Source organism: Cupressus sempervirens, chromosome 1, assembly GCF_028749045.1.
Source record: "Cupressus sempervirens isolate cs-2001-9-10 chromosome 1, ASM2874904v1, whole genome shotgun sequence".
Taxonomy (NCBI): domain Eukaryota; kingdom Viridiplantae; phylum Streptophyta; class Pinopsida; order Cupressales; family Cupressaceae; genus Cupressus; species Cupressus sempervirens.
Window position 1 is genome coordinate 130,829,116 of NC_143118.1, and position 21,532 is coordinate 130,850,647.

The following is a 21,532-nucleotide window of genomic DNA, read 5'->3' on the forward strand; positions in this document are numbered from 1 at the left end:
ATTGATCTTGACTAATAAAGTTTATTGCCAATAAATATTGTATCAAAAATTCAAACTTATTAGGTATTGAATTAAACTTGATAAAAAAATGACAGAGAAGGAAAACTTTAAACATGAACAAGATCATAAATCATATGACGATGACATATTGCAAATGATTAACTTCTGCTTAAACAGTGATAAATATTCTATCAAATTTTCGAACAGATTAGGTATTGAATTTAATTTCATAGATAAACATATCTAATTTAATGTCATACATGCACATATCTAATTTAATATCATACACAAACATATATAATTTAATTTCATACATGAACAAACATATCTTATAAAATGATAACCAATAATGTCATGTACATTAACAAACACATAATATATTATGATAACCAATAATGTCGTATATGAACAAACATATCATATATTAACCAATAATGTCATAAGTCAAATAATGTCATACATCAAATAAATGTCATACATCAAATATAAAATTTCATATACATCAAACATGTATTGAATATGTCCACTGATGCCTATATATACATGTCTAGAGGAACTATATCTTTTCCTTCCCATTAGCGAAAGGAAATAATTCTCTTGACATCTTCTTTCATCGTGTGGAGGGAGATGATGGAGATGATGGGGTCCTCCTGACACACTCGCTCATCCTCGTGTTGAGGCTCTTCTCTAACTCGAGCTCATAAAAACAAAGTAGATATGAATTAATATTTATTATAAATTGAAATCAAATATATGTACACACAAAATTAATTATTTTCTTACTACCATCAAATAGTCGCTCTGTAAGTCCACCTAGAAGGCTCATAGATGATTAGGTGTGATAAGACCCTACAAAAATTCAATCAATATAGTCACTTATAAATAACATAAGAAATTTTGATACTAACTATTATAAATAACTAAAACCAAGAAAATTCTTTCATACCTTAGTCAATGGCTGTGAGCTAGCCATAGCTACGGCCACTCCACGATCGACGGACTATCAGAGATGAGGAGGAGTGTTCGACATCATGAGCTACATGTCATACAATACATGTTACATGTAACATGAAACATGAAACAAATATAATCAAATGAATTAAATTAACATCAAAAAAATGTACATGTACATAGCTCGTATGATGTCTATGCTCTGAGTCCGTAGTAAAGGTTGACGATCCAATAGAGAACTGATGCACATGCATAATTTTTTTTGTCAATCCTTAATATGATTAATTAATAAATATATGTATTAATTTAAATGATTAAATTGATACATACCTCTGGACTCATGGAGGGGACAAAAAATGGGGTCGGAGGATCGCTGCTAGGCCCGCCAACGATCTGACCCTGAATTTTGAACAATGTCAATAGATGCTAATTAATTAATCATTCACTATAAATATTAAATGTGATAAAATTAGTAAATTATAATTGTAATTTACCTGTGTCAATGCCAAATGTGTTGTTCAAGAACTGATCAGTGATGAGCCCATCATCTGCACTATCTCCAGGATGAGTGCCAAATGTGCATAGGGATCCGCATGAAGTGCACATGTGACCACGATGCACAAAAGGCTCCCCTTCAACTAATGGGCTCATGGAATGGATGAGTGTATGTGTCAAAGCATTAATGGTCCCTAGAATGCTGTCCTCTACATGTTCCTTCACAACTGAAGGAATAGTAACATGCTCGCATTGTGGCTTGACCATAGGTGCCCTAACTACATTAGGGTCACAACATGCTCCCAACCTCTCAAATGATGACCCCCCACCTCTACCCTAGGAGTCTAATATATCAAAATAATTGGGGATCTCCCCAAGGAAAAACTCACAATATAATTTTTTCAAAAAATACATGGGGACCTCATGATTGTTGCAAGGAGGGGCATCAAAAACCATCCACCATCTATCCCAAAAATTATTTCTATAGCATCGTGTATGCACCAATGGATGGGGAATCATTTAGTACCCTCTTTAACAATATTTTTCTCATTGGGTTTTCTAAATAATTCACATATTCTACCTTTTAGTATTTATTTTTTTTTAACATCTTCATATGACAATTTATTTGCATAAATTTTTTTTTGTTCATTCCTCTTAACTTGCCAAATATCCAACTGACCACTAACTGATGCTATCTAGGTCTTAATAGATTCAAGGGATGATGCTAATTGAGCCCTCATTGGATTGGTTTGTCCAGATTCTTTCAACCGACCAATGAGTCTTTTTAATTTAGTTTTGCCTCTCTCTATTTCATTTATTATATTTTCTTGTGTGACTAGTGGAGGTCTTGCAATTAGTTTGGGTTGTGAAATTTGTTTTTCTTCTTGGGGAGGGTTTTGGTTTTGAGGTTCTTGAGGGTTTTGAGGTTCTTGTGGATTTTTCGGTTGATTATGGACATTTCCTGATAAAAAATTAATTGAAATCTAAATAAATAAACAAATCTAAACAAAAATTTTAAAACCCTACAAAACAATATTAAAAATCTACAAAACAATATGAAAAGAATATCAAACAATGCAAAATGAAGTTTAGATCACATAAGGCATGGGCACGGGCGTGCTTGTGATCTCAGATTTCACTAGTGAGGAGGCATATCTGCAAGGGGGGTGGTGAAAAGACTTGTTTTTTCAACTTGTGTAGATGTTGTTGTTGGAAGAATGTAAAAAAAGTGAGATGAAATAGATGGGCTGAAGCTATGCAGCCCATTTATAAAAATTCACTTTTTTAAAAGCACAAATAAGCAATAGAGTGTACGCATTATGGCTTGGGTAGCGTGTATGTGCTACTCTAAAATAGAAAAAAAAAACTCGGTGCATATACCTAGTAACCCAAAATTTTCACTCTTGTAAAGTGACCTCAATTAGGAGCCAACCTAGTTAAAGGTTACATGCATGTTCTTAATATGACCCTATTAATAGATTTACACCAAAGATCATCTAAACCTTATCACTCCTCATTTAAGTGAACTACTTTAAAGGTCTTGCAAATATTCAATGAAATGTCACCTTAAAAAGGATTTACAAATAAGACTATTAATTCCAGCTCGTTAAGACATTTTTAACTATATTTGTTAGAGATTAACAGTGAAATGACACAATAAATAATGCATCTACATTTGATTATTTAGATCTCCATTTCACTCATCCATTTTTCCAATTCTTCCTCTTTCTTCCTTTATGTTTATCTAAGAAGGAATAAAATTATCAAATTAAGAAGAGTAAAACATGGTCATTGGTATGATAAATGTAACAGTTACTAAATGGGTTTTTAGGAACAAGTTGAATGAAAATGGTGAAATAGTAAGAAATAAGGAAAGACTATTTTACAAAGAATATTGTCTAGAATAATTATGGGATTATGGAGAAAATTTTGCACTTGTTACTAGATTGGAAGGAGTCAAAATATTATTGGCTTATCATGATGGTCCAAATATAGTTTAGTATATTGAAAGTAGGGGTGAATTAGTATAGTCACTAATTTCAACTTTTCTCTCTGTAACATAGTTCACACTTTTAAATAGATTAATATTTCCTACTACTTAACCTATTAGGATTTTAAAAAATGAAGAAGATAATAATCAAAACACATAACACAATATATATCTTGTAGAATTCCAACCAGTGCAAAAACCATAGTGTATACTCTATTAAAGTGTACTCTCCTAAATTCTCAAATTTTCCTCCTTTCTTATACCATAGACAATAGTCTTGAGTGCCTTTTAGACATCTCATAATTCTTTTGATTTCTATCATATGATTTTCTATAGGATTTACAAAGAATCTTGCAACTATACCAATTACTACTGTAATATTAGCTCTTGTATGAACAACATACTAAAGTTTCCCAATCATAGATCTATAAGTAGTCTAATTTGCCTCTTTTGAATCATCATTCTTGGATAGCTTCTTTCTAGTAGACATAGGTGTTCCAATTGGTTTGGAATCTTCCATTCCAAAGGTCTTCAGTATCTCCTTAACATATTTTAACTGAGTAATGTAAATGTCATCCTTCATTACCAACAAAGAATTTTATTTCTCTAGATATTGACATTTCAAATTCTTTCCTCATTTCTTTAGAGAATGACTTGCATAAGTCATCATGACCTATAAATAGGATATCATTCACAAATATTTCTGCCAAGAAAATCATGTTATGTGGTCCGTTTTTAATATATAGACTATTGTTACCATTTGTTCTTTCAAAACCAATCTTTACCAGATATACATGAAGTCTCTCATATCATGCTTTAGGAGCTTGCTTCACACCATATAAATATTTGTGTAACTTAAAGACCATGTCTCTTTTACTTGGATCAATGAAACCTTTAGGCTAATCAATGTAGACTTCCTTTTCCATAATTCCATTCAAGAAATTTCATTTTACATCTATTTGATGCACTTTGAATCCTTTAAAATATAGCATATGCAAGTGGTGTTATGACTTCTTCAAGTCTAGCAATAAGAGAAAATGTTTCTCCATAGTCTATGCCTTCTTCTTGAGAACATCCTTTGCACACTAGCCTTGTCTTATTTCTTAATACTTCACCATTTTCATTCAATTTGTTTCTAAATACCAACTTTGTACCAATTACATTTTTTATCATTGCGTCTAGGAACAAGATTCCAAGTATTGTTTCTTTCAAATTGTTTGATTTCTTCATTCATTACCTGAATCCAACTTTCATTGTTTAATGCATCTTTAATAGTTCTAGGTTCAAATTTAGTAAGTGAACATGTACCTTTTAGTTTTTTCCTGGTCATTGTCCCTCATGTTTGATCTCCAATTATGTCCTTAGGTGCATGATGCCTTTTGACATATCCAACAAGTATAGGTATCTTACTTCTAGATTCTGGACTAGATTCACTTGGTTCACCATGCTTAAAGGTTATATGAATTTCCATATTTTTCTCTATTTTTCTTTCCTAAAACTTGGCTCCCACATATTGTGACTTAGGTTCTTCTATTTGGGACCTGATTTGAACTATCTCCAACTTGTTTTGTACTAGTTGCAACTTAGTTGACACTAGATGTAACTTGGTTGACACTTTAGAGTTGGGTGACTCAGGTGGGGTAATATATTTGTTGGTGTAAATAAGTATTTACTTCTTACACTTACTTAAGTTTATTTAGGTTAATGCATTATTTATTTATTTTGCATTATTTTATTTGTGAGACACTTAGGAGTATGTGCACTCTTGTGAGTTGTCATGATAACATCATAGGGGTGTGCACCTATTTTTAGCACATGTTGTCTACAACACAAAAATCTTCTACACACATATGACACTTTTTCATTCTTATCTATTCATCTAGAATGTTGGATAAGGTGCTTAGTTTTCTTATCTTCTGGTTGTTTCTAGAGACATTCTAGGTGCTTCATGAGAGGCTTTATAGATAGGAACTCCTAGTGTACTCTTATCATGGCATATTGAATACATAATCATTCTGATCATACTCTCTCTCTCTCTCTTTGGTCTACTATGTGCTTGTGTTTGAGTTCTTAGTTCCTGGGTGAATTTTTCCCTTAGGAAAATTCTCACATGGTGTCAGAGTAACTTGGAGATTTTCTCATCACATAGCCATTCGAGACCATGCTTGCTTTAGTACCTCAGCCCAAATTCAGAGTACTACAGAAATTGGGAGAGTCTAGAGCCAGATCTGACCTTGCCATTACATCCAAAATGCTAAACTAGTGAAACTTGACTATAAACTTGGCTACCTTGGCCCAAAGTCAACTGTGTGGCAAAAAAATTTTGCAAATCGAAACCTAGAGGCCCAATTTGCAATTCAGGTATGGTCATTTTTTGCAAATTCAATTGATTTATTTCAGATCTGCATTTATTTTTCTATAATTTTCATCAAATTATTGGCCAAATTTTTTTCCCTTTCAGGCACCCAACAGAGAAAATTGTTTTAGCAGACCCGAGTAGTGACACCCTAGATCTACCATTTGGAGGTATTTTATTATTTCACAGGCAGGCAATATATTTCTCATCCTCGAAGTAGCATCTATATGATAGAGGCTGTACCATTGAATTAATCAGTGGACATCACTAAAAATCTGGCAAAACCCCATTGGCCTAGACACACACTGATTGGCAACCAATTTCGGCCACTAAGTGGCACACCACTAGCGGCCTAACTCTTGTTTAGTTGAAATCCGTGAGGGTTTCCTTTTATACAGTGCTCAGAGTGCTCCCACCATAAATGTGGGATTTTTCTTGATGACCTCTGGCATTTTTTGAAAAACCTGGCCTGCTCAACCTCCTTTCCTGACATTTGCTCAAGGAATCATGACCATTGTTTAAGATTTCTGGCTAAACATTGGTCTTATCCAGCACGGTGTTCATTGCTTCCAATAGCACCTACGCAATTTTCTAGTGACATTGAGTGGTTCCCTTCGGATGCTGCTCTAGGTCTGGTGATGCATTTTATAGCTGGCAAGTGACACAGAATCCTATTTTCTAGGCTGACAGTCTGGTGATTATTCCCACCCGCATGCTGGAAATCTGACATCGAGCATTTCTTTTTTGGCACCCTTTCTGTCCCAATCTGGTGAGAGTACATTTTTCAGCAAGCAGTGAAAGTGAACGAATATTCTATCATAGATTCTATTTTGCTAATAGTTTTTAATCTGTGACTTGCGGTTTAAAATTTCCCCCATTTTACGCTTGCCATGTAGACTATTGAAAAAGCAATACGTGGACTGTAAATAATTTGCCACCTCAAACCAGGAACTACCACATAATCTCATGGAATCTAGACACTTTTTCCATATCAACTGCCAGTTGGACATGCACATGTCAGCATCTGTACGTTTGGTATAGTATGGATATATAGTCAACAACCCCATCATTAGGACAACCCAAATTTTTGCTGACATCATCAATTTCCTATGTTAAAATTGATGCCCATTTAATTGTCAAAACTAGGCATTTTAAAACTATAATGACAGCCATTTGACTTTCAAATGTAGACTCGCAATTTTCCCTCCCAACCCCTCTCCAGATTGCTTTTCAGTTTGGTAGCCTAACTTTGCAAGCCCATATCTTAGATATCTGGACTTTGATTGAAGTGCAATTTTTTTTGAAATTGGGTAGAATTTCCTGAATTTTTTAGTGGTGGTGTTTTTTTAGTTTTGGTGCACAAATTTTGTAGAAATTGCATTTTTTGGTGACTGTACCTACATAATCCTATGTTTTGAAACTTCAAAAGCTCTGTACGGGCACATATGGTCACTTTTTTAGGTTCTATTTTTTTTGAAAGTGCATTTTTTTGTCTACTTTCCAAATCTAAATTTAGATTCTAGGGTTGTGTGGACCAATTTCTCACTTTTAGAATTAGACCTTTTTTGGTATTATAAAGCTTTGATTCTTTTTTTAGAATTGTTATAAAACTAAGCTACAGTGCTTAAGTGATAGATTTCAGCCTCATAAGGTAGTTGTACAAGAAAAATTAGAAAGTCCACTTTGTTTATTTTGACAAGTGGCCCATTGTAACTGCACTACTTATAAAGTGCCAAAAGCATCTTTTTTGGGGGGATCTTTTGATTGAGTGAAAAGGGGGGGTGTGACTGTATTTTTGTGTCTCTCTATTGTGCTCTTTTCATTTTTTCATCATGGGTTTTAAATGTCATCCTCTAACTTCACGCAACTATTCTACATGGAAAGATATTGCATGGAGTTGGTTAATGAAAAAAGGATTTACTCTTTATGTAGATGATACAATTACCAAACCTACTAATGCTAAAGAACTCGTTGATTGGCAGATACCAAGATCAACATGCTTTAGGTGTTATCAGGAGTTGTGAATAGTTGTATGGTAAGGTGGATGAAGAAAAGGGATTTTAGATTGAAGATGATCCACTTCTCTTAGATCCTAAGAATTTTGACACAATTCAGGATTATATCATCAAAGTCAATGAGTATAGGACATTTCTTAAAGATTGTGGAAATCCCATGAAGGATGACAGGTTGATTCATCACATCCTTAAGAGGCTACCTTTTGAGTATATTAACTTTGTTTTGAGTTTTAATACTTATAGGTTGACCATGGGATCTACTTACTACAAGCCTTTCTTTGATGTATTTGCAGAGATGTTGATTGTTGAACAATCTCACTTGGTGGATTTTGGACTTCTCAAGTCATCAAATACCAAAGCCTTAGTGGCTAGTCATGATCACAAAACAAGTCAAGGAGGGAAAAGCAACAACAACAAAAAAGTAGTGGAAGCAGAAAACACAATTTGAGACACAAAAATCCTCCTCTCAACAAGGTGGTTCTTCTTCAAACAAGAAAGGAAGTAATGAAAAGAAGGACAAACTCTTTTGTGCATACTACAAAAAGCCAAATCATGACGAGCATCATTGCAAGACAAAAAGAATCAATGAGTTAGAGAATTTACTCAAGAAGAACAAGATTCAAGTGCTAGGTACTTCCAAGGATTCAACTCCAACCTCTTCAAAAGGTAAAGGTCAAGAACTTATGGCAAACACAAATTCTTCTTCGGAATGGATACTTGACTCAAGTGCCTCTTACCATATGGGTCCTTCAAAGGAAGACTTTTCTTCATTGAAGTAGTCAAAGGTACCACACATCTTCATGGGAGATGATACTAAAATGGAAGTTGAAGGGAAAGGACATGTGGAAATTGAAAATGGGGAATTCAAAGATGTTATCTACATTCCAAACCTTAGCTCTAATCTCCTATCAGTTTACCAAATCACTCACCTTGGAGATGGTCATAAGGTTGAGTTCCTTCCAGATTCAGTGATGGTGCAAAGTCTTCGAGATGATTCATTGGTTGCAGTGGGGAAATTCAATAATGACAAGAGGCTTTATTCCTTCTCCCACTTTTTGCCTAAGAGTCCTTCCCAAGCCTTTTTGACTCAGTCTACTTCAAACATCAATTTATGGCATGAGCGGTTTGGTCACCCCAACTTCCACCCTCTTCAAAAAATTTGCTCAAAACACATGGTCAACGGTCTACCTAATATCAACTTTTGTAAGAGAGAGTGTTCATCTTGTTCAGTGGATATGAATCTCAAGGAGAAGTATGAAAAAGTGAAGTCTTCTCGAGCTCCAGTTGTTCTTCAACTAGTTCACACAGTATTAGTAGGACCCTTTACAGTGACTTCAGTCAGCAAAGGCCACTACATACCCACATTTTTTGATGAATTTTTGAGATTCACTTGGGCCTTCTTCCTTCATCATAAGAATGAAGTGGTTCATAATCTTCAAGACTTCAAGACTCATGTTGAGCACAAGTCAAGGAAAGTCATCAAGGTACTAAGGGTGGACAATGAGAATAGATATGTAGACAAAAGATTTAAGAAATTTTGTTGAATTGAGGGGATTGATCTTCAGAACCCACCAACATTCAGTCTGCACAAGACAAATGTTGCGGCTATGAGGATTAGGATTATCAAGACCATGGCAAGTTGCATGATTAAGGCCAAGTCTCTCAATCCTACACTTGAAGTTGAAGCCATTAACAGTGATACTCACATACTTAACAAGTCTCCTCATCCAGCCTTAGAATGAAAAACTCCTTTTGAGGCATGGTGCAACAGAAAACTAGTTGTGAGTCACCTTAGAGTCTTTAGTTGTCTAGCATGGGCAAACTTATCTTTGAGGAGTTGCAAGGCTCTGGCACCTAGGCCTTGTACCTTCATCAATTTTGAAGACAATGTGAAAGCTTATAGACTAATGGATCTAGAGACTCATGAGATTTTTTTGGAGAAGGATGTTCACTTTGAGGAAATTTCACCAAGCTTATCCTCTACTCCTCTTCACACATCATACACAATGGAAACTAATAGTGACACCAATGATAGTGCTTCAACAGGTTCAGACATGTGGGGTTCTATCAATAGTTGCAGTGAGAGGTCACATCAGTCTAGTCCACATGCTTATATTGCCACAATAAAAGGTCCAACACAACATGGTACATCTCATCTTCTAGCTCAAACTTTAGTTGACTTAGGAGATAGACTTGAGGACTTACATCTTCTCATTGATGAAGTTGATCCTTCTACAATTGTTGTGAGGGCTCACTCTAACCCTTATGTCCATTCTCTACATAATCAATCTACTCAGGTTGGCATGATTGTGGATCCTTATGAACAAAAATTAGCGGAGGTCTCTTTGTCAATTGAGGAGACAAATGGTTCAGTGGAATAGGTTCAACAGACATCCTTGCCAGATCTGCATTCATTCTTTTCAGCATAGTTGGAAGGGGTGAACATCAACATTAGTATAGTGATAATTGAGCAGGTGTCAGTGCCACCATATATCTTTAGGAGTGTACCTTTGGCATTGTTTCTTCCTAAGGGGAGGAACACCATTTTTCATCCATGGACCAGCTTCTTCATTAGAGTGGCTTTCACTTGTTGGCATTCCTCTTTTGGGGGGGAGCCTATTCTATCTCTCTTCCTTCTCTTATTCTCTTATGTATATACTGGATGTATGTCATAATTGGGGGGGTCTTGATTACTCCAGCCATCAATGCATCATTATTTATCTCTCTTTTTGGGGGAGGGTTTTTCCCATGAGGTTTTCCCTCTTTCCCCACTTTATGAGAGATTTGCATCTTCATTATGTACATGGGTACCTAACATGGTCTGGTAGTCAGAACCCATTATGTATCTTCATCCTAGTTTCATAAGCTTAAGGGAATTCCCCTAAGTTGCACTTAAGGGGGTGTGTTGGTGTAAATAATTATTTATTTATTACACTTACTTAAGTTTACTTAGGTTAATGCATTATTTATTTATTTTGCATTATTTTATTTGTGAGACACTTAGGAGTATGTGCACTCTTGTGAGTTGTCATAATGACATCACAGGGGTCTACACCTCTTTTTAGCACATGTTGTCTACAACACAAGAATCTTCTACACACATATGATACTTTTTCATTCTTATCCATTCATCTAGAATGTTGGATAAGGTGTTTAGTTGTCTTATGTTCTGGTTATTTCTAGAGATATTCTAGGTGCTTCCTGAGAGGCCTTTATATATAGGCACTCCTAGTGTACTCTTATCATGGCATATTGAATACATTGTCATTCTGATCATTCTCTCTCTCTCTTTGGTCTACTATGTGCTTTTGTTTGAGTTCTTAGTTCCTGGGTGAATTTTTCCCTTAGGCAAATTCTCACACTGTTGAACACTGGGTAAAGTATCAGGCTCAAAATAAAAAAACTTCCTATAATCATTAGGTTCCTTACTACTTCATTCTTCATTATTTTCTACAAAATCATCAATTTTTACATGTACACTTTATATAATCTTGTGAGTATCAAGATTCAAACATTTATATGCTTTGCTCTTCTTGGAGTATCCTAGGAAAATGCCTTCATCACTTTTCACATCAAAATTTTCTTTCAAATAATTTGAAATAATAGACATTAGGTTTATAGCCATAACATAACTCATAAGGTGTTTGATCTAAACCTTTCTTTAGTCAAACTTTGTTCAAGGTATAAATTGTTGTGTTAATTGCTTCCTTCCAGTATTTGGTTGCAATATTTTTCTCTATCATTAGTGTTCTTGCACAATCCATGATGGATCTATTTCTTCTGTCTAATGTTCCATTGGGCTAAGGCGTACCAAGTGAAGATACCTATCTTTTGATTCCTTTATTATATTTTACAATGGTTTCATCTTCTTTCATCTTCATCTAATCAAGATGGCTTTTTAGACTCTCTACTTTGGTTGTTTTCACATTTTCATCTCCTCCATATATTTTTTCTATACCTTTACACATATCATAGGTAGAAGGACAATCTTTGACTTCATCAAATTTAGAATAGTTCAGAGTAGAAACAATAGCAATCATCATTGTGTTGTGATTATTTTTATGTACCATTTTTCTATAGTCAAAGGATTAGAAGGTGCACATATTGGTTCTCTATTAATTTTAGGCATGTATCTCAAATGGTTTCCAAATGCAACTTCATGAGTTCTTTCCATGCTTTGAAGTTATCTGTATTCAACTTAAGAATCTCTCTTCTATAAGACATCTTGATCATTATCTTAGGTCCTTGAAACCTTTCCTATAAGAACTAAGAGCTCTAATACCAATTGTTGGAAACATAAAAGGAGTAACTAAGAGGGGAGGGGTCAATCAATTACCACTAAAACAATTCCAAATTCCTTAGCTATCAATACAAACTTTCTTTTAAATAATAGCTCAGTTAGAACAAGATATTCACTATAACTCAGTTAACAAAGCAATCTTAAGATAATGATATGTATTAACCTTTAGTAACTTAGTTGTAGAAAGATAAAGCAATAAGAAAATAACATGAACACATGAGACATGAACATTTAACATGGAAACCCAATTTGGGAAAACCACCACTACAACTAGTCACAAATTTTCACTCTTCTTAAATGAGCCCTATGAGGAGCCAACCCTATTAAAGGTTACAAAACACATTGTTAGGTGTGAACCTAGTAAAGTATTTATATCACCTTATTAGGAGTGGACTTGTTAGAGGTTCTAAGACACTTCAATTTATAAATATCACCTAGTTAGGGGATTTTTAAAAATGATTGTTATGTCAACTCTGTTAAGAGATTTATTCACTACTACAATTGTTAGAGAGTAATAATGATTCACCTGATTGATGAAGAAATTGAATTACAAATTTAGATCATTGTTCTAATTTATCCTCTAGATCCTTCTTGATCAAAATATTCTTTGTAGCTCCTTGGATAATGTGCTCTAAATTAGATATCATTCTTTATTCACATCTTATCTTCTTCTCCACTTTCTCATATTTTAATCCAAATCTTGACCTTTAATATATATGAAACCTAATGTCAAGTCATCTTGAATACCCTTTCAAATAAACAAATAAAATCCATTGAGTTAGCTTGCATAAACCAACTAATAAATAAAACTAATATGTTGTAGATTGGCTAACATTGAAAATTGGGTCATTTGATGACCACTAAGTTCCTTGGTAACTGACCTGACTCAGTTTACACTAAACTCCTTTGGTAGCTGACCTAACTCAGTTTATACAAGAATTCCTAAAAATTTCTTCTTGTGAACTTATGCTTAGTCAATACTAGAGTCTTCTAAATTTGGTTCCAACTACTAGTGCTTAGATAGAGTATAGCATTTGTGTAACAACAATGACAATATACAATTGAATAAATGTTATCAACAATCTCCCTCTTTGGAATTGATGGAAACACAACATGTCAATAAGAAAAAAAAACTTGAAGAAATCAAAAATATATATAATATTTTATAATATCCTTAATTCCATTCTAATTATCCATCCATCCATGAGAACTCCCACTAAGAGTCTCCCTGTATCATCTTATCTTTAGACTCTATCAAATCAAGTTCTCCCTCTTGCCGATTATTGCCTCTAATTCTTCTCTGATTACATCAATCTCTCCCTTAATGAATATATGAAATGATTCTCTCCCTCTTTTATATCAAATGCCAAAGACTTGACATAGTGATTTTACAATGCACCTGATGTACCAATTCATATGCAATGAGCTTTGACTTCTTTGCATCAACTTGATAGATCTTTAAAGTAGTTTGGTTGATGCATTAGTAACCTAAACTTTAGTGAGCATTAGATAGGGGAATAAACCCTATTTTTCCTCTTAGATAAAAAAAAATTCATCCTTAGGTAATGGTTTGGTAAATATGTTAGCAACCTTCTCCTTTGTGTTAACATATTCTAATCTGGCCTCTTTATCTTGAACTAATTCTCTTCGAAAATGATACTTGATTGCAAAGTGTTTTGTCTTGGTGTGCATGACTAAATTTTTAGATATATCAATGTCACTTGTGGTATTACAATAGATAACCACTAGATCCTTGATTTATTCCTTCATTCTTGATAACAATTGCTTGATCTACATTATGTTGGAACAATTAACTACTGCAACAACATAAGTACAACATATTCTACTTGTTTTGTAGAATAAGAGATGCAATTGTGCTTTTTTCTTATCTAAGACACTAACCCCTTTCTAAGAACTAATTCTCCTCCACTGATGATCTTCCCTTCGTCAATGCTTCTAGCCCAATCAACATTAGTAAAGGATTTCAACTCAAAGTTTCCTCCTTTCTTATACCATAGACCATAGTCTTCACTACCTTTTAAATATCTTATAATTCTTTTGATTTGCATCATATGTTTTTCTCTAGGATTCGCAGAGAATCTTGCAACTATGCCAACTGATAACGCAATATCAGGTCTTGTATGAACAACATACTAATGTTTCCCAATCATAAATCTATAGGTAATTTGATTTCTCATTTTTGAGTCATCATTCTTATATATCTTATGTCTAGTAGACATAGGTGTTCCAACTAGTTTGTAATCTTCCATTCCAAAGGTCTTTAGTATCTCCTTGACATATTTTGACTGATTAATGTAAATGCCATCCTTCATTTGATGAAGTTGTAAACTAACAAAGAATTTTATTTCTCCAAACATTGACATTTCAAATTATTTCTTCATTTCTTTAGAGAATGATTTGCATAATTCATCATGACCTATAAATAGAATATCATCCACAAATATTTTTGCTAACAAAATCATGTTCTATGGTCCCTCTTTAGTATACAAACTATTGTTATCATTGGTTCTTTGAAAAAAAATCTTTACCATATATCCATGAAGTCTCTCATACCATTCTCTAGGATCTTTCTTGGGTACATGATGCCTTCTGACATATCTAACAAGTATAGGTATCTTACTTCTAGATTTTGGACTAGATTTACTTAGTTCACCATACTCTTTCTATGAATTTTCAAACTCTACTCTATTTTTTCTATGTAGGAATTGGTTCCCATAGATTGTGACTTGGGTTACTCTTTTTGGGACTTAGTTTGAGCTACCTCAAGCTTAAGTTGTACTAGATACAACACAGTTGACACTAGATGTAACTCAGTTGACACTCCAAACTTGGGTGTTGGGACTCAAAATTGAAGCCCTGATTTTGAGTACCATTGAAAAATCAAGCCCTATAAGTTATCTTTAATGCGTGTGTGCCTGGCTATCCATTTGAGTCCTAAAAGATTTTTATTTTTCTAACACCTTGCATTCAGTATGTCTATGTGTTCCCTAAAGATAAACTACCACTCCGAGTCATTCCATGAAGTTAGCAATGCCCAAATTTGCATTTTTCCCTTAGTGTTAGACAGTGATAGGAGGCCTTATTTGTGATTGAATATCTTGCACCTAGAGAACCTATGTTTTAGATTTTGAGTCATTTTGACATGTTTTGACTAGGTTTTGAGTCCCTCAAAGTTGGTCATTTATTGTTGTCATGCTGATGCAAATTGTTCAAAATTTTGGAAGGCCCTATTTGACTTGTCATAACTTTGACCCAGTTGATTGAAATGCTAAAATTCCCTTTGCATTACATTTAAGAGGTCAAAAAATTGCTATGTTTCAATTTTGAGGTTATGAAAAATCAATTTGATCAATTTTTAAATGCAATTATGAATGCAATTTGTAAAGTTTTCCTGGTGTCATAATGTGTAGATTGATCAATACTCCTATTCATGATGTCATATCTCAAAATCCATAATAGGTGAGATTAAATGGATTATACCACTATTTTCTACTTTGAAAATACTTTAAGTGTGCCAATTTTCATGTCTTGAAAAATCCATTTGCACACTTTTCTAGGTTCATTATGTTTGCAAAAAATGTTTTTTTGCTAGTGCTTCTAGTCTGCAAATTCTAAGTAGCCCACTTTGACTGCTCACCAAATTTGCCCCATTATTCTTCATGAGCCCAAATCATAGATTTATATTATCCTTGTGACAGTGAACCAATTCCCCAATTTTCATGTACCCAAGTGTTAGTTTGCCCTACTTTTGAGGCCAAATTTGAACACGATTTACAATTTTCTAACATGTTTTCTTGTAGGCAATTCTAAATGGGCAACTTCAATAGTCAATATCTTTTGAATAAGAATTCATCATGAGAGGAGATTTGACATGGTGCAAGAATGTGGAATAAAGAATTAGTATTCTTGATTTCAAAGCCTAGTCAGTTATTTATTTTAGTTTTTAAAGCCAATCAAAGGACCTCTTGGCACGCAGTTGACAGTTTGCAAATAGGTATAAAGTGAGTTGAAATTTTTTTTCTAATGGTTGATTTTGTTTCAAATTAGTATCTGACAACTATTGGATCAGTTTGACAGTTCAAGTGTTTGGAAATAAATTTTTTTTAGCTAGACCCACTTTGGGGCCTGACTATTTCTATAAAATTAATAAGGCATTGGGATTTTAAAATGTTTAAAAGGGGGAGAATAGAAGTCATAATGATTTTGAATTTTTGATTCTTGTGAAATTGGGATAATCTAAATAGCATTGGCACCTAGTTAAAAATAAGGTTGAATTATGGGGAACTTGATATAGGCATGCTTGTTGTCAAGATTGGTGGTCTTGCATACTAAATTGGTATGGGAGGTGGTGTAGCATCTAGCATGGTTCATGACCACATGATAGAGTGCATTTACATATCAAAGTTAACCTCTTTTCACAAAAATGTGGTCCCTGAGTCCTTAGTCTAGGTGCATGTGCTTGAGAAAGGAAGGAAAGCTTTGGAAGAGATAAACAAACAAATGGGCTTTGATTTTGATGATTTTGACTTGAAGTATTACACAAAGCTTTTCCAAGATGATATAAAGTAGTTAGAAGGGTGTCAAAGAGAAGACATCTAGGAGAAGGAAGAGCACAAAGGCTCTACTTTTACAAGTGGTCATGAAGAGATGATTGCACTAGTACATTGAGCATGGAGACTCAAGGAGACTAAGCTTGAAAGGAGGGCAAGCTATCAGAGTTGTTAAGATTGAAGGCCAAAAAAATTGTATGAGCTAAGAAGTGATCCGAGATCTACAAGTTAAGTTGTATGTTGTAGTTAGGTCAAATATTTTCTAATACTCTCTAGTACTTGTATTAGATATGAAAATCCTATGGACTTAGGTTGGTTTGATAGCCATTTTTAAATCCTTTAACAGGGTGGCATTCCAAATGAATGTTCTAAAGTCCTTTAATCAAGCCCACTTCCAACAGGGTGGTTAAATCCTCTAACAAGTTCACATTTAACAGTGTGTTGTAAGCCTTTAACAGCGAAAGCCTTTTACAGGGAATCACTTCAAAAGAGTGAGAATTGAGTAGCATATTACTCATGGTTTTTCCCAAATTGGGTTTCCACATAAATCACTATGTTATGTGTTGATTTCTTTTGTGTTATGCTTGCATGTTGGTTTATACTAACTTGCTAGTTAGAAAAGTTAAAGCTTGGAAGAATAAATGGTTGAATGGGCTCACTATACTTAGTGAAAAAGGACATTTGGACTTTGAATAAATGATTCACACCCCCCCCCCCCCCCCCCCCCCCCATTTATTCTAAAGAATTTCTAAAAATTGGTATCAAAGCCTTCTACTGATTTAGTTTCAAGATACTAGAAGCAGGAAGATCGAGATGTCCAAAAGAAAAATTCCCAAGCTCAACAAAGACAACTTTGTTGCATGGCAGAGTCTAATGAAATTGCACCTTGGATCAATAGGTGAATATGCAAAAACCTCAATTGGAATATAACATCAAAAACCAGCAAGACCTCTTACTATAGATGATTTGAACAAAGAGAAGGAGCATAGTCAAGCAATACTGCAAATTGCCTCTGCACTTAGTTATGCAGAATATGATGACATTAAAGATTTTAACACTACATTCAAAATGTGGAAAACCTTATCAAATATCTATGGAGGAGATCAAAATGTCCAAAAAGCGAAGAGAGAAAGCCTACGAGAAAAGTTTGATGACATGAAAATGGAGGAAGGTGAAAATGTTGCTCAATATGTTGCAAGAATGAAAGAAGTGGTCAGTGCAATAAGAAGTCTAGGTGGTCAATTGGAAGAAGAAACTATCATCAGAAAATACTTAAGAATGCTAGTTCTTATCTATGTTATTAGAGTTTCAACCATTCAAGAGCTAAGGTGTATTTAAGGAAACACACTAACCTTTGAAGGAATAGTAGGAAGACTTACTACATTTGAATTTTCCAATTTTGATAACTACATACCTGAGAACCTTGAATCTACTTTCAAGGCCAAAATGACAATAAAAGAAAATGAGGAGGAGACATCAAGCAAGAAGAGAAGAAAGGAAAAACATGCATCCAATGATAGTAGCACAGATGAGGAAGATGTAGAACAGTTAGAAGCATTACTGGCTAGGAGATTTCATAGAGGCAAAGGTAAATTCAAAGATAAGCTCCATATCATATGTTTTAATTGCAATGAAGTAGGTCATATTGTTTCAAGATGTACACAGAACAAGAACTACAAAGAACGAAACAAATATAGGAACAAAAGAGAAGATGACAGTAAAGACTACAAGGAAAAAGGCAAGAGATGCTATATTGTTGAAGAAGATTCTGATGAGAATGATGATAAAGTTTTCTATGTGGCCATGAAGGATGAATCAAATAAAGATGAAGATGAAACAACACCATTGGTTACCTGTATGAAAAAGAATGGAAAGTGGGACATAGACAATGGATGCTCACATCACATGACGGTTGAAAAAGTAAGTTCATTACCTTTACTCAATATGATGGAAATACTATTAGATTTGGTAATGATGCTCCATGTCAAATCAAAAGAAAAGGATCTATTAAACTCATAGAGAAAATCTCATGTGATAATGCATACTAGGTTGAAGGATTAAACAATAACTTGTTGAGTGTATCACAGTTAGGTAATGTAGGATGCAAGGTAGAGTTTGGAAACAAAACTGCCAAGATCTATGACACTGATGGAAATCTAATAGGAAAAGGTGAACAAACTAGGATTAATCTATTTTACCTCGATATGGAAGATGCAATATTTCTTTTTGTTAGACTTGATGATGTTTGGTTGTGGTATATAAGGTTATGTCATGTTAACTTTGATAATCTAATTAGCATCAGCAAGAAAAGGAAGGTCAGAGGGTTTCCCAAATTAAAGAAACCTGAGAACACAATGTGCAAACAATGTCAACTAGTGAAGATGACTAAGTCTAGCTTCAAAAGAAAAACATACACTTCCAAAGAAGTACTAGAGTTAGTCCATACAGACTTATGTGGTCCAATAGAAGTGCAAAGCTACCTAGGAGATAGATACATAATGCTACATGTAGATGATTATTCCAAGATGATGACTACTATGTTTTAAAATAAAAAAATTGATGCATTTCAAATGTTCAAGTGGTATTTGGCTAGAGTTGAGAAGGAAATAGAAAAGAACTTGAAATGCCTAAGGTCAGACAAAGGAGGTGAGTTCACATCAAAGGAGTTTGAAATATTCTACAATGACAAAGGTATCAAAAGGAAAACATTAAAAACAAGAACTCCACCATAGAATGGTATTGCTAAAAGAAGGAATAGGTCAGTAATTGATTGTGCTAAAACCTTGATGATGGAGAAAAATGTTGCACTAAAGTACTGGAGAGAAGCTATAAGTACTGCAGTATACACACTGAATAGAGTTCAAGTCAAGAAAAGTACAAATGTAACACCTTTTGATTATGGTATGGCCACTCACCTAATGTTAAACATTTCAAATCTTTAGTTGTAAATGCTATATTCTTAAAGATACTAGAGATGGCAAGTTTGACGCAAAAAGTGATGAAGACATATTCCTTGGATAATCCACTAGAAGCAAAGCATATAAATATTTGAACACTAACACTAAAAAGATTGTGGAGAGTGAAAATATAAATTTTGATAAGAATGCAGAAGTTTAGGAATGAATGTTGAATACAATGTTGCAAATCAAGTTGTGAATCAGCAACAAATTTCAGTATCTGCCAAGTCACAACTAGTGAATGCCAAGCTACATTTAGAAGCCAAACTACAAAATGTAGAAAATGCACATTCTAGTTCTAAAATTAGTACACATGAGATAAATGATGAAATACCATATGAAGAAGAGAAAAATGACTCTGAAGCTAAAGGATCAAATATGGAAAGAAGGACAGAACCAAGATTAGCCAAGTATGTGAGAAGACATCACCCTGCAGAACAAATCATTGGTGACAAGGATGCTAGAACAATGACAAGGAATAAACTAAGGAATGAATCATGTCTAATAAGCAAGGTTGGACCAAAAATAGTGAAAGATGCACTACAAGATGATGACTGGTATAAAGCCATGGAAGAGGAGATAGATCAGATTGAGAAAAACAAAACATGGACCCTAGTTCCCAAACCAACTGATAAGAGTGTGATTGGTACAAAATGGATGTTTAGAAACAAACTTGATGAGAATGGTGAGATAATAAGAAATAAAGCTAGACTAGTTTGCAAAGGCTATGCATAAGAAGAAGGACAAGATTATGGGAAAATATTTGCCCCTATTGCAAGAATGGAAGGAGTAAGAACATTACTTATAGATGTTGCATACAAAAGTTTCAAAGTGTACCAAATGGATGTGAAGTCTACTTTTTTGAATGGTATACTAGAAGAGGAAGTCTCTACATAGAAAAACTAGAGGGATTTGTAGATGACAAGAACAAAAACATGGTTTTCAAACTACACAAGGCACTTTATGGATTGAAGCAAGCACCTAGAGCATGGTATGAGAGACTACACAAACATCTTGTAAAGATAGGGTTTGAGAGAACAGATGACAACAAAAATTTTACATCATAGCTGAAAAAGGTAAAGACATTTTGATATCAAAAATCTTTTTTGATGATATAATATTTGGAGGAAAAGATGTTCTTTGCAAATAATTTGTTGATCAAATGAAACATGAGTTCAAGATGTCAATATTTGGAGAAATCAAATTCTTTGTTGGATTGCAAGTACATCAATTAAAACATGGCATATTTGTGTCCTAATCCAAATACATCAACAAGATACTTAAAATATTTGGATTAGAAGAGTCAAAACTAGTCAGCACACCAATGGCAATAGGACATAAGCTATCCAAAAATGATGAGTCAGCTGAAGTGAATCAAACACTGTATAGATTAATGATTGGAAAGCTGCAATATGTTGTACATAATAGACTAGACATTACATTAGCTATTGCAATAGTTGCAAGATTTTTTGCAAATCCAATAGAAAATCACTTAATGGCAGTAAAGAGAATACTGAGGTATCTAAAAAGAATCGATGATTTTGGTTTGTACTACAAGAGGAGTGAAAATTTTGAAGTAAAAGCCTACAATGATGTAGATTGGGGAGGTAACATTGATGATAGAAAAAGCACCATTGGTGGAGCACTTTCCTTGGGAAAAGGTTGATTACATGGACTAGCAAAAAAGCAAAGTTGTACCTCACAGTCCACTGCTAAAGCTGAATATGTTGCAGCTTCTATAAATTGCACCAATATTGTATGGATCAAACATTTACTGCAAGGTATGAAGGAAGAGGTTACTAATCCTATAATAATACAAGTGCTATTAACATATCAAAGAACCCTGTAATGCATGCTAAAACCAAGCACATTGCAATCAAGTATCACTATGTAAGAG